The following is an 11,370-nucleotide window of genomic DNA, read 5'->3' on the forward strand; positions in this document are numbered from 1 at the left end:
CCCCCCCCCCCGAGAAAATACCTGGTACTCATTTTTGTTAGAGGTTGAGTCGACCCCAGGGCCATAATGCGGCTGGAAGGTTTAGGCAAATAGAAAAAAGTACTACTTTATTAAGTATTGGTCGTTGATCATAAGAAATTACAAATTGTAAATGAATAATCCGTCGAGTGTAACAACGTTCTTAGGCCACTTATTTATTCCACTCGCCTTACATGTTTCGGTTCGAAAGAAACCATCATCAGAGGCACGTTACAAACACATGAAACCACTGGCGTTGTACTGGCAGTACACAACACACAACGCGTAAGACACATCCGACCAAAAGCATACACAACCTCAAGTTGACGATTCCCATCACCGGGACGAATCAACAAGAAGGAGCCAAATTTTATTTCAAATGTTTTAAGTTTTTAAATATTTTAACATTGACGGCTCAATTTGAGGGCATTCTTTGGATGGAATGCAAGAGGTGTACATGCATTCAACGTTACTAGAAAGTGTTGTGCTTTTACACTCCGACATCTGTAGCAGATCACGCAGCTTACATACATACTGTGTACATTATACAACGCCAGTGGTTTCATGTGTTTGTAACGTGCCTCTGATGATGGTTTCTTTTGAACCGAAACATGTAAGGCGAGTGGAATAAATAAGTGACCTAAGAACGTTGTTACACTCGACGGATTATTCATTGACAATTTGTGATTGATGGTGTAACGGACAAAATATGAAACAATTCAAATAAGAAATTACACTTATTTTTGTGCAAATAAATTCAGCAGGGTTTTGCCAAGAGTTGCAATTACGTTTCAGTAAGCTTTGATCTACTGAATATTTAGCTAAATATATATAGCAGTTAATTTACGTTTGTAAGTATATTTATAATGTAGTTTAAGGATTTTGATTTGAATCAAACTTTAAGCATTATTTATGCATTTTTACTGATTATGAAATTTCGTCCAAACTTATTCGTAGATCTTATCAGTAGTAAACTCCGGCACTTGAGAGGAACTTTCTGGCAAGGTTAATAAAGGACTAGGTGCTCTCTGAAGCGTATCACTTATATTCCCTCCTCTTCAGTCAGGCTGAATGCCTACAGCATGAGATGAAACTGCTGTAGTCTGTTTCTCTCAGAGGAATGACAACTAATTTATGCGGGAAATTATTATATGACATAATCTGTGTTATACTGTCTAAAACTGTTAAAATTTTGCTCCATAATCCGTACAGAAACCGTAAATAGTTAAAGTACGGTTACTATAGCAGACTCATAAGATTTTTTCACGTCTCTAAATACATAGAGAGTGATTATGTTCACCAAACTTTATTCGTAAATTGAATTTAATTAAAATATGTCTTAAAATAATAATTAAATAATAAAAGAAATGGTGGTAAGCTTGAATATCTTAATAGAAATTTAAATTATAATTAAACACTAGGGAGCCGGGATACCTCAGTCTGCATAGCGACTGGCTACGGGCTGGACGACCACTGATCGGCGTTCGAATCCCGGTGGGGTCAAGAATGTTCTCTTCTTCTAGTAGTCCAGACTGGACGTGGGACCCACCTAATGGTTACCGGGGGCTCTTTCCCCGGGGGTAAAGCGGCAGGGGCGTGAAGCTGATCACTAACCTGAAGCTAGTGTCGAGGTCAAGAAAATATGGATCTATACATCCACTTCCTTATACATCTTCATGGCGTAGTGTTTAATTAGTTAAGTACATGAACAACTTTACCTTTTTATTATACGCGAAAATACAAATTCCATAAAGAAAATCACAGGAACCATGTTATACGTTACTAACGAGGTAGGTCTAAAAGACACAGAAACATCTAAATATATTTCGTGACTAGAACTGACTGGAATGCAGGGCAACATTCTATACAAGTAGCTAAGAAAGGATTCTGAACTGCGGACAAATTCAAATAAACCAAACTGGAGACTGCGTGAACATTCAGAACTATATTAAAGAAATTATTATAATCAGATTAAATCCCGCGAATTTTCTACTGTTGGGTTCAGGATCCATTACTTTCCCATCTTCCGTGTGAAAAAGTAAATACTGAAACATGCAGAACTACAATTTTGTCTCTGTCTTCATGCAGCTGGAAACCGGGCATTTCACATTGAAAGACGAACATAGGTCTAAATTCAGGACGCTAAGGACATTATTTAAGACCTAAGGACGATTAAGCGACAGGAGGTTGCAGAAGAATGTAGAATGAGGAGCTCCATAATTCTTGCTTCTCACCTAATATTACTGTTGTGATTAAATCAAGGAGTATGAAATAGTCGGGGAATGTAGCACGCATGGTAGATAAGAGAAATACATACAAAATTTAATACTGAAAACCTGGAAAGAAGGGATTACTTGGAAGACCTACGAACAGATATGAGATAATACTAAAATGTATCCTAAAGTTGTGGCATGGGAGATTGTGAATTGGTTGCATCTGTCTTGGAATAAGGACCTACAGTGGGAGTTCTGTGAAAACGGCAATGAATTTTCGAGTTGTATTTAAATTTCCATGGATTTCGTTGATTGGCTGAGGACATACTATTAGCTTCTGGATAAGGACTCTTGTTTGATACAGTCAGTTGAGTGAAGGCCGCGCCATAGCTCAAGCGGTTAGTCGATGGCTTCCCACCGCGGTGGCCCGGGTTCGATCCCGTGTCTGGTCAAGTTGGATTTGTGGTGGATAAAGTGGGCCTTGGGCGGGTTTTCGCCGAGTACTTCGGATTCCCCTGCCAATCTTCATTCCACCAAATTCTCCATCATCATAATCACCCGGGGCAGGCTACAATAGGCCATTCAGTGCCTGCCGTGCCGAGTGGACGCAATTAGACTCCACCCCGCACTAAGCGAATTAAATTAATTAAAAAATTAGTTGATTGAAAGCACCATCAACTTAAACTGAAAGGTCAGTAGCATCATGTTGTATTATATATAATTCGACAGCTCAGACGAAATATGCTATAGCCACACCCTCTGTTGGTAGTTAAAGCAATGTATCAGGCAGTGTCTGCTTAACATAATTTAAAATTTGAAAGAATGATAATTATATAAGTATTATAATACTTCAGCTTCGTTCGCACTGTACTACTACTCTGTTGTGCCGGGAAGAAACTTCGGTCGTATTCTTCGTGAGAGAAATGTCTATCTACATTGATCTTCCCTTCACTGTCCACACTAATTATGGGATAGCACCTGAAGGTTGGACACTCATGTCTACTCCTATTCCCTACCATTCTACTAAAAGTCTACACATCACATCTCATTGGCAGCACAGTCACTATAAGTACCATGCAGTCAATAAATGAAAACGGCAATGAAGTAGAAGCCATATTTCCATATTAAGCGAAACTGAAATATCTGATAAAATATTACAATGTTCTGGGACGAACTAGTCGCCTACTTTCCTTTGATCCGACACGGACTGAAAAGAAAACGGACAAAATATACCGTATTTACGCATGTATAGGCCGCGTGCGTGTATAGGCCGCAGGACAATTTTCAGACAGAAATTATAGAAAAAATAATTTTCTTGGGATATTATTTCAGGAGTAGAACACCCTGTATTACTAATTATGAATATATATATATATTTTTTAAATGAAGTGTGATTTCGAATGTTTCGAATATAAGCCGCACCCCAGTTTTCCTCTTGAATTTTTGGCAAAAAATGTGCGGCCTATACATGCGTAAATACGGTACTGCAAGATGAGGCACCGGCCAAACAATTAACGTCAGTAGTCTACTACATCTATACCACGGGTCTCCAAGCAGTTTATTAGAGGTACACAGCTCTAGAGTACACCAATATGTCCGCGTTAATGTAACAAAATTGCACCAAACTCACTTGATGATATAGAATATCACATGACGAGTTTTAACCTTATTTTCTGCCATAACTTTCGTTTTTATAATAAGTTCATAGTTCATTGTACTTATGTACCTTGTACAGGGTGATTCAGAAAGATGGACACAATTTCAATTCGCTTTATTTCCTGAATTATGTGTTGCATTTGAATTCTGTAAATTATATTTGATTATACACACATGGAAGTTTATAGATGTTCAATGTGCCCCCCTCCAGCTGCACGGATAACATCTAGACGTTAGCTGAATTCATCTCACGCGATGACCAATTTCTTGCGTCACTTTGCTTTTACCCTTATACAAAGAGCCAGTTTCATCAAATTGTTAATTCCAACGATAAATGCTCTTCCTCGTTGGAGGTTGCATGTTAAATGCACGCTGCCCCGCAGTCGCAGACTCACTTTTACTGAACTCACGAATGCAAAAAAATCTTGTGTTGCATAGTAGCCATCTCGCTTACAACTGGCGCGGTGCTGGAGTGCTCTAGCTGTAGTGTTAGAAACTTTACAACATCCTCTTTCAAATGTACTTTACAGAATTCAAATGCAACATGTAGTTCAGGAAATATAGCCAATTGAAATTGTGTCCATCTTTCTGAATCACCCTGTATTTTGTAATGTACTCGTAGTACTTACCAAGTATCCTTCTTTACCATCGCAATTGCAGTTCAGTGGTGTGTGAATATTGTAATCATGTGTTTGCCTGATGGTGGCTTTAATAGCCGAAACATGTAGCCAAGCTAATTTTAGCCTTGACCTTTATATTGTTGTGTTGTGACGGACAGTAATAAAGAAATTGTAGAAAACGATGCGTCCAGCCATTCTTCTATTGTTGCGTGTGTATTCGTTGGTGTGGTAACGTTTATACTGAGTCCTTGCCTATCAACGATAGAGAGGAAACGTACAGACACAAACTTATGATAGGGATATATGAACTGTGCCGTTTAGATGGACCAACTGTCCTGATATAAATACGAAATTTCGTAAAGATTTATTCCAGAATTCAAAAGTGGGTACGCGGGGATACACAGACATCCAGACAGGATGGTGATCACATAAGCATATTTTTATTTAAAAAATAAAAGGAAAATGGGCTAATAATAAAGTTGAAAATGGGAGTAAGACAGCGTGTCAGATCAATAAGCATTCATAAAAAATTGTGATACACAGCAAAATATTAATATCGGAAGTTATGAGACAACAAACAATCATAAATCGACAATCGACTTAGCGAGCAAGCTGATGCAACTGCAACGTTCTAGTTTTATATTCGAGCGATGCTCGGTTCGACTTTCATCAGGACACAGGCCGTCCTGATTTTTTTTTCTCCTTATTCTTTCCTTCTAAATGCCCGGGCAGCACTTTAACCAGGCCGGATCGCTGCTTCCAGATCCTTCCCCGTTCATTATTCACAATTCATTGTACCATTCTACGTCACACAACCAGGGGTACTGACAGAGTGATATTGTAGTCGAGCAAATCACAAGAAGAGAGAAGTGGACGTTACAATTTGGCGTCTGCTTGTGTTAAGCTGTTACCTACGAGCCAAAGGCAAGTGTTTCGCTGCTTCATGCATTTCTCCTCTCAAACGACTTGAAAAGTAGTCACTGTGACAGTCGGATGAGTCAGTTCGGAAGTTCTGGCCGGCCAGCACGCGGTGCGGGGGTTTTTTCATCCCCTACTGACTGGAGGGTGAAGAGTTTGGCTGCCTGACTGAGGGGGGATGCAGTAGGTCTATTGACCCCCACCTACCCTCGATAAGCTGAGGATTGATCTGTTTCTCTGTTGCACCAAGAATACGGATAAAAGTAGATGAAAATAGGAAAAAATAGACTAGTTTTCTTAAACTACTACTATCTTAATCTGACAGAACCTCAATGGATTATTTATTAATCGCCAAACTCTAAGCGATATGATGGGTTTGGTTTGGAGCTGATGACACTATACATGTTCTACATCTATATTTAAAATTCAGGCAAAATCTGAAAAAACTCAGTTTCCTGCAGCCAATTAACTGTGTCTGCCGATAAGTGTCCACGCGTTCTAAGGTATGAACTGTCTTTGCCAGCTCAAACGCTGGGATCGTTGGTTCGAATCCCACTTGAGGCATGGATATCTGTGTGCGTTTATTCTGTGTGTAGGCAGCGGCCTTGCGACGGGCTGATCCGCCGTCCAAGGAGTCCTAGCGACTGTGTATAGAATTGAGAAAGTGAAAATGCGGCCAATGTCCAATAAAAGGACTCTAAAACCATAGATAGATAGATAGATAGATAGATAGATAGGTAGATAGATAGATGGATGGATAGATAGATAGATAGATAGGTAGATAGATAGATGGATAGATAGATAGATAGATAGGTAGATAGATGGATGGATAGATAGATAGATAGATAGATAGATAGATATATAGATAGATAGATAGATAGATAGATAAACTATCTTTAAGCGGCTCAAGATAGGGTCCAGTGGCGAGATCATGTGAAGGCTATTAGAAACTTTTGTTTTCCACAAGAAGGGGGTAATTTCTTGATCGCCTAAATCTCTGTTAGCCTCTCGAGAAGTACCCTTGTTTCATAGAGTTAGTTAATCACTGACAATTAGATCAGAGTAAACTGACTTCATGCCGGTCACGGTAGCCGAGAGGTCTAAGGCATGTACTGTCTTCGCTCGTTTGGAAACCGGGATCGTGTGTTCGAATCCCACTCAGGGCATGGATGTTTAGTTTGTGTGTGCGCGTTTTTCTGTGTTTGTGTACAGATAGAGGCCTTGCGACGAGCTGATCACCCGCCCAAGGAGTCCTACCGTATGTGTAAGATCTAGAAAAACTGAAGTGAACGGAGAAGTTCATGGAGGTAGGCCTAGGCCCACTGGGGCTCTAGTGCCAAGAAAAAAAATTGACTTCATGAGAAACGAGCTATTTTAAAAGACAGCTCTGTTTATGAGTTTTAGAAACCGACAATCCGACTGAAAGCATGGCGGTAACCAGAGATGCAATGGTTTACATGACAGTCACTGAAAGCATGGCGGTAACCAGAGATGCAATGGTTTACATGACAGTCACTGAAAGCATGGCGGTAACCAGAGATGCAATGGTTTACATGAGAGCCACTGAAAGCTTGGCGGTAACCAGAGATGCAATGGTTTACATGACAGTCACTGAAAGCATGGCGGTAACCAGAGATGCAATGGTTTACATGACAGTGTTTGTGATTCTTGGCACACACAGCACCCAATTGAGGTAGTCTGTGTTTCCTAACACACCCAAGTCTTCGTGAATAAGAATCGTTAGGGGCACGCGCCAATTAGGCTTCGTCTAATGTGCGAATAGCGGGTCAATTTATGTGACTCGTACATGAGTTGCACGGCTTCCTGAACCCACATTATTCATAAAGAGCTTCATACGTTAGAAGTTCACTCTATCATTGCGTCATTTTGAGTTAAATTTCGAAGATTTTCAAGTTTATACAGGCGGACATGGGATGAAGTGATAATGTTTATCATTTATATGCGGTATGATATCCGGAAAACTGTTGCTATACATATATTGACTTCTTCAGGAAGAAATTGCTGTTTTGGTTTATGTATCACAAATAAAAGTATAACTTACTGTATCGCATATTCTTCAGTTTAAAGAAAGTAGATTAGTTTCTGTAAGAGTAAAAGTAACTACAACGATTTTGTTAGACATAACTTAAATTATTTTGGTATGGATTGCTAACCCATCTCTCTCCAATCTATAGATATATAAAACTGATTGCTCTTTGCATCAATTAGAATGTCAAAAGATATATAAATTCATAAGCAAATAACTAAAATAATACGCATTACAATTTACTTAAGAAAGTGCACAATTACTAAGGTAACTTAAGAGAATAGAGATGTTCTGACAGTGTGTAATTTAATTTACATCTGATTTTATCTTTTAATTTTGTGACTATTGCTCTCTTGTCGCATATGTATGTACAGAAGGCTTGCGTTTGGGATAGTACCTTCGCTAAGATACAGTACTAACCATAAGTTATTTACCTTTGTCTGTTTATTTATACTGAAATCGGTAGGGCCTTTGAATTACGAATTCCATGCAAACTTTCAAAATTTGGAAATATGTGAGTATGCCGAATTTCAATTTATATTTAAAGGCCTATACTGCAGTATATAATTCCCGCCATGGACTTGAAAGGATTGAGGCCTTCTTGAGAAGCCAGTAGTTGCTCATATATTCAATGAGTTGACAGCAACTTTTGGAACCTGTACGTTCATTACCGGCTTCACGAGAGCCCTTTCCTGACAGCCATCTTGGGCGAAGTTAATCTGACACACAGTTGCTCATTCCATTTCTTTAAACCCCGTTCGAACATTTCCTCATCTGCTCCTACGTGTTTTTTTATTTTTTCAATTCGCGTAGTGGGGCGTGGAGTCCAGCTGGGTCCACTCGGCACGTCGGCCACTGATTGGCTTATTGTACTTGCCCCGGGTGATTATGATGATGGAGAATTTCGTGGAATAAAGATTGTCAGGGGAAACCGAAGTACTCGGAGAAAACCTTCCCCAGCGCCACTTTGTCCACGGCAAATCCCACTTGACCAGACCCGGGATCGAACTCAGGCTGCCGCGGTTGGAAGCCAGCGACTAACCGCTTGAGCTATGGCACGGCCCTCCTAGGTGTTACTAGTAGCCTCTACCCTTAAGTGTTTTCTGCCTAACTTTGTACGTGCTTCTCTTTCGAGCTTGCTGAGTGTCCTCATCTTCTTGAGTAAACATTATGGAGTCGGTCACGGTGGCTGAGCGGTCTAAGGCGTGTACTGTCTTCGCTCGCTTGGAAACCGGGATCGTGGGTTCGAATTCCACTCAAGGCATGGATGTTTATGTGTGTGCGTTTTTCTGTGTTTGTGTACAGGTAGAGGCCTTTCGACGAGCTGATCACCCGCCCAAGGAGTCTTACCGAATGTGTAACATCTAGAAAAACCGAAGTGAACGGAGAAGTTCATGGAGGTAGGCCTAGGCCCACTGGGGCTGTAGTGCCAAGGGGAAAAAAAACATTATGGATGTGCAATTCATCTCCTCAGAACACTCAGAACACTCCTCAGAACACTCTACTTGAACAGCCTCAGTCTATTATCTTCTCGTAATGAGAGACACAAATTTTCGAACCCTTTGGGAATTATAGGAAACTTATACCTTCATATATTTGCGGGTTCAGACTGCAGATGGAAAGACATCAAATCCTAATCTGATTGACAGAAATTATTCTCTGTATTAATCTGGCCGTAATATCTTCTTTAAAACAATATGATTTCCTGATGTCTTCTCCAGACATTGTGAATTTTCCACCATTTCAAAAGAGCCATTTTCTATGTTTTCAGAAGAATCCATTTTCCATATGACATGATTTTGTCCCGCTTTCTGGTGACGAAACATGATCATATTTTTATTTCCCTGTCGGTTTACCTCTACACCAGGCTTTTAAGAGAGTTTCTGTGTCAACTTTATTGTATACTTCCCCCTTAAAGTCTCATCACTACGTATTAAGCTGAAGCGTGGTCTAGTGGTCAGAGTTTCTGGCTACACATCCAGAGGTCTCGGCTTCGACTCCAGGCGCTACCAGATTTTCTGAGAAGTAGTGGTTCTGGAACGCGGTTCACTCAGCCTCATGAGGATAATTGAGGAGCAATTTCAAGGAAATAGCGGCTCCGGTCTAGAAAACCAAGATTAACGGCCATGGAGATCCGTTACGCTGATCACGCGGCACCCTCTATCCGCAGAAGTTGGCACTAACTTCGCAGAAAAACGGTGGTCGGTATAGTTCGCGTGCGGACTACAAATCACGGAGTTTTTTTGTTGTTCGTATTAAGCTGATGTGTCCCATTCAATTTAAGTTCCTCATGGTGTCTTAGGAACTTACTAATAGGGCATTATAATGCAAAATTGAGATAAAACAATGGTTGTATTACATGTTCTTGTTTCAGATTATTCTGAGTAGAAAAGTATCCGGTGAATTTTTGCCTGTACGGATTTTTACTAATTTAAATTTATTTAAATTAAGCTGACCGTTCACCTCGATCGAATTCCGAACTCGGCAATGGACGGGGCTTTATGGGCTCGTCCCCTGTACACTTTAGACTGTGGTGATCAGGCACCGCTGCCGTTCACAGTGACCTCGTATGAACCGTCTTCGCCCGCTCGAATGCTGGGATCGTTGGTTCGAGTCCCACTCGAGACATGGATATCTGTCTACGTTTATTATCTGTTTGTGTTGGTCTGTGTGTAGGTAGCGGCCTTGTGACAGGCTGATCCCCCGTCCGAGGCATCCTACCGACTGTGTATAGGATTAGGAACCTGAAAAAGCAACCAAAACCCACAGGGGCTGTAGATCCATAGATAGATATATCAAACACAGCTATAGTCACATATGATCTAGTCTCAAATTGTAATATGAGGACTGACAGCTAGAAAAAAGTTCCAGAGAAACAGCCACTGCAAGGCAACGGTTTTTGTAAACATGAAACAATATCAGAGCCATTGCTAAGCACCGTAAACACACAACAATGGAATAAATGTTGGAAGCCGTGTTTTCTGTGTGGTTCGAGCCGAGGCTACATAAAGAGTCAATGTGGAGTAAGCCAGGTCACATTTGTCAGCTGAAGTTGGAGGTTGGAACTTGGAAGTAAGTCCAGCCCGAGAGCTAGCGGCTGAAGCCATCAGTCAGACTATGCGTTTGGCGTGAGATGGTCGCCACCCTACGAGGTTATGGGCCCGGAAGCATAGATAGATATTACCAAGCCATGTGACTGTGCGCAGTGACCTATGAAATGCAGTCGCGAGGTGTATGAGTGTCCAGTAACTTCAGGCATCAATTCAAAGCCTGTCTATAGTTGCTTAACAAGAGTACTTTATTAATTCAGCTGGTGCACGAAGGTTAACAGTATGCATGATAGAATGGCGGTGTGTTTTCCCCGTAAACATTGATAACAATAATAATAATAATAATAATAATAATAATCGTAATAATAATAATTCAATTCTTTATTATTTATGTGCTGAACCAACAGCCGCAAGGACAATTACAGACACAACACAGTGTGGATCAAAATAGTACATACTGGATAAACACAACATAAATTTAAAGACTAATTAAAGGTAAACATTGGAGGAAAAACACGTTAATGTATATAAGGAAACAAACAAACACAGTAATAATAATTAAATTCAATTCAATTCGTGTTTATTTACGTGCAAACTTAACAGCACAGAAGCCAATAGCAAAGTTGGCACGAGTACATAGAAATACAGATATAACTAAAAGACAAAATACAAACAAGACAGTCTATATAATGGCATTAAATTAATAAAAATTCCAAGAAAAATTAAAGTTAGCATTAACAGGTGAGAAAATAAAATAAGTACATTTCGAATGGTTATTCAATTATGTGATGAGAAAGGACAATACACATACATACACACATAGAAGTTAATAATAATAATAATAATAA

The sequence above is a fragment of the Cryptotermes secundus genome, unplaced genomic scaffold, assembly GCF_002891405.2.
Source record: "Cryptotermes secundus unplaced genomic scaffold, Csec_1.0 scaffold958, whole genome shotgun sequence".
NCBI lineage: Eukaryota > Metazoa > Arthropoda > Insecta > Blattodea > Kalotermitidae > Cryptotermes > Cryptotermes secundus.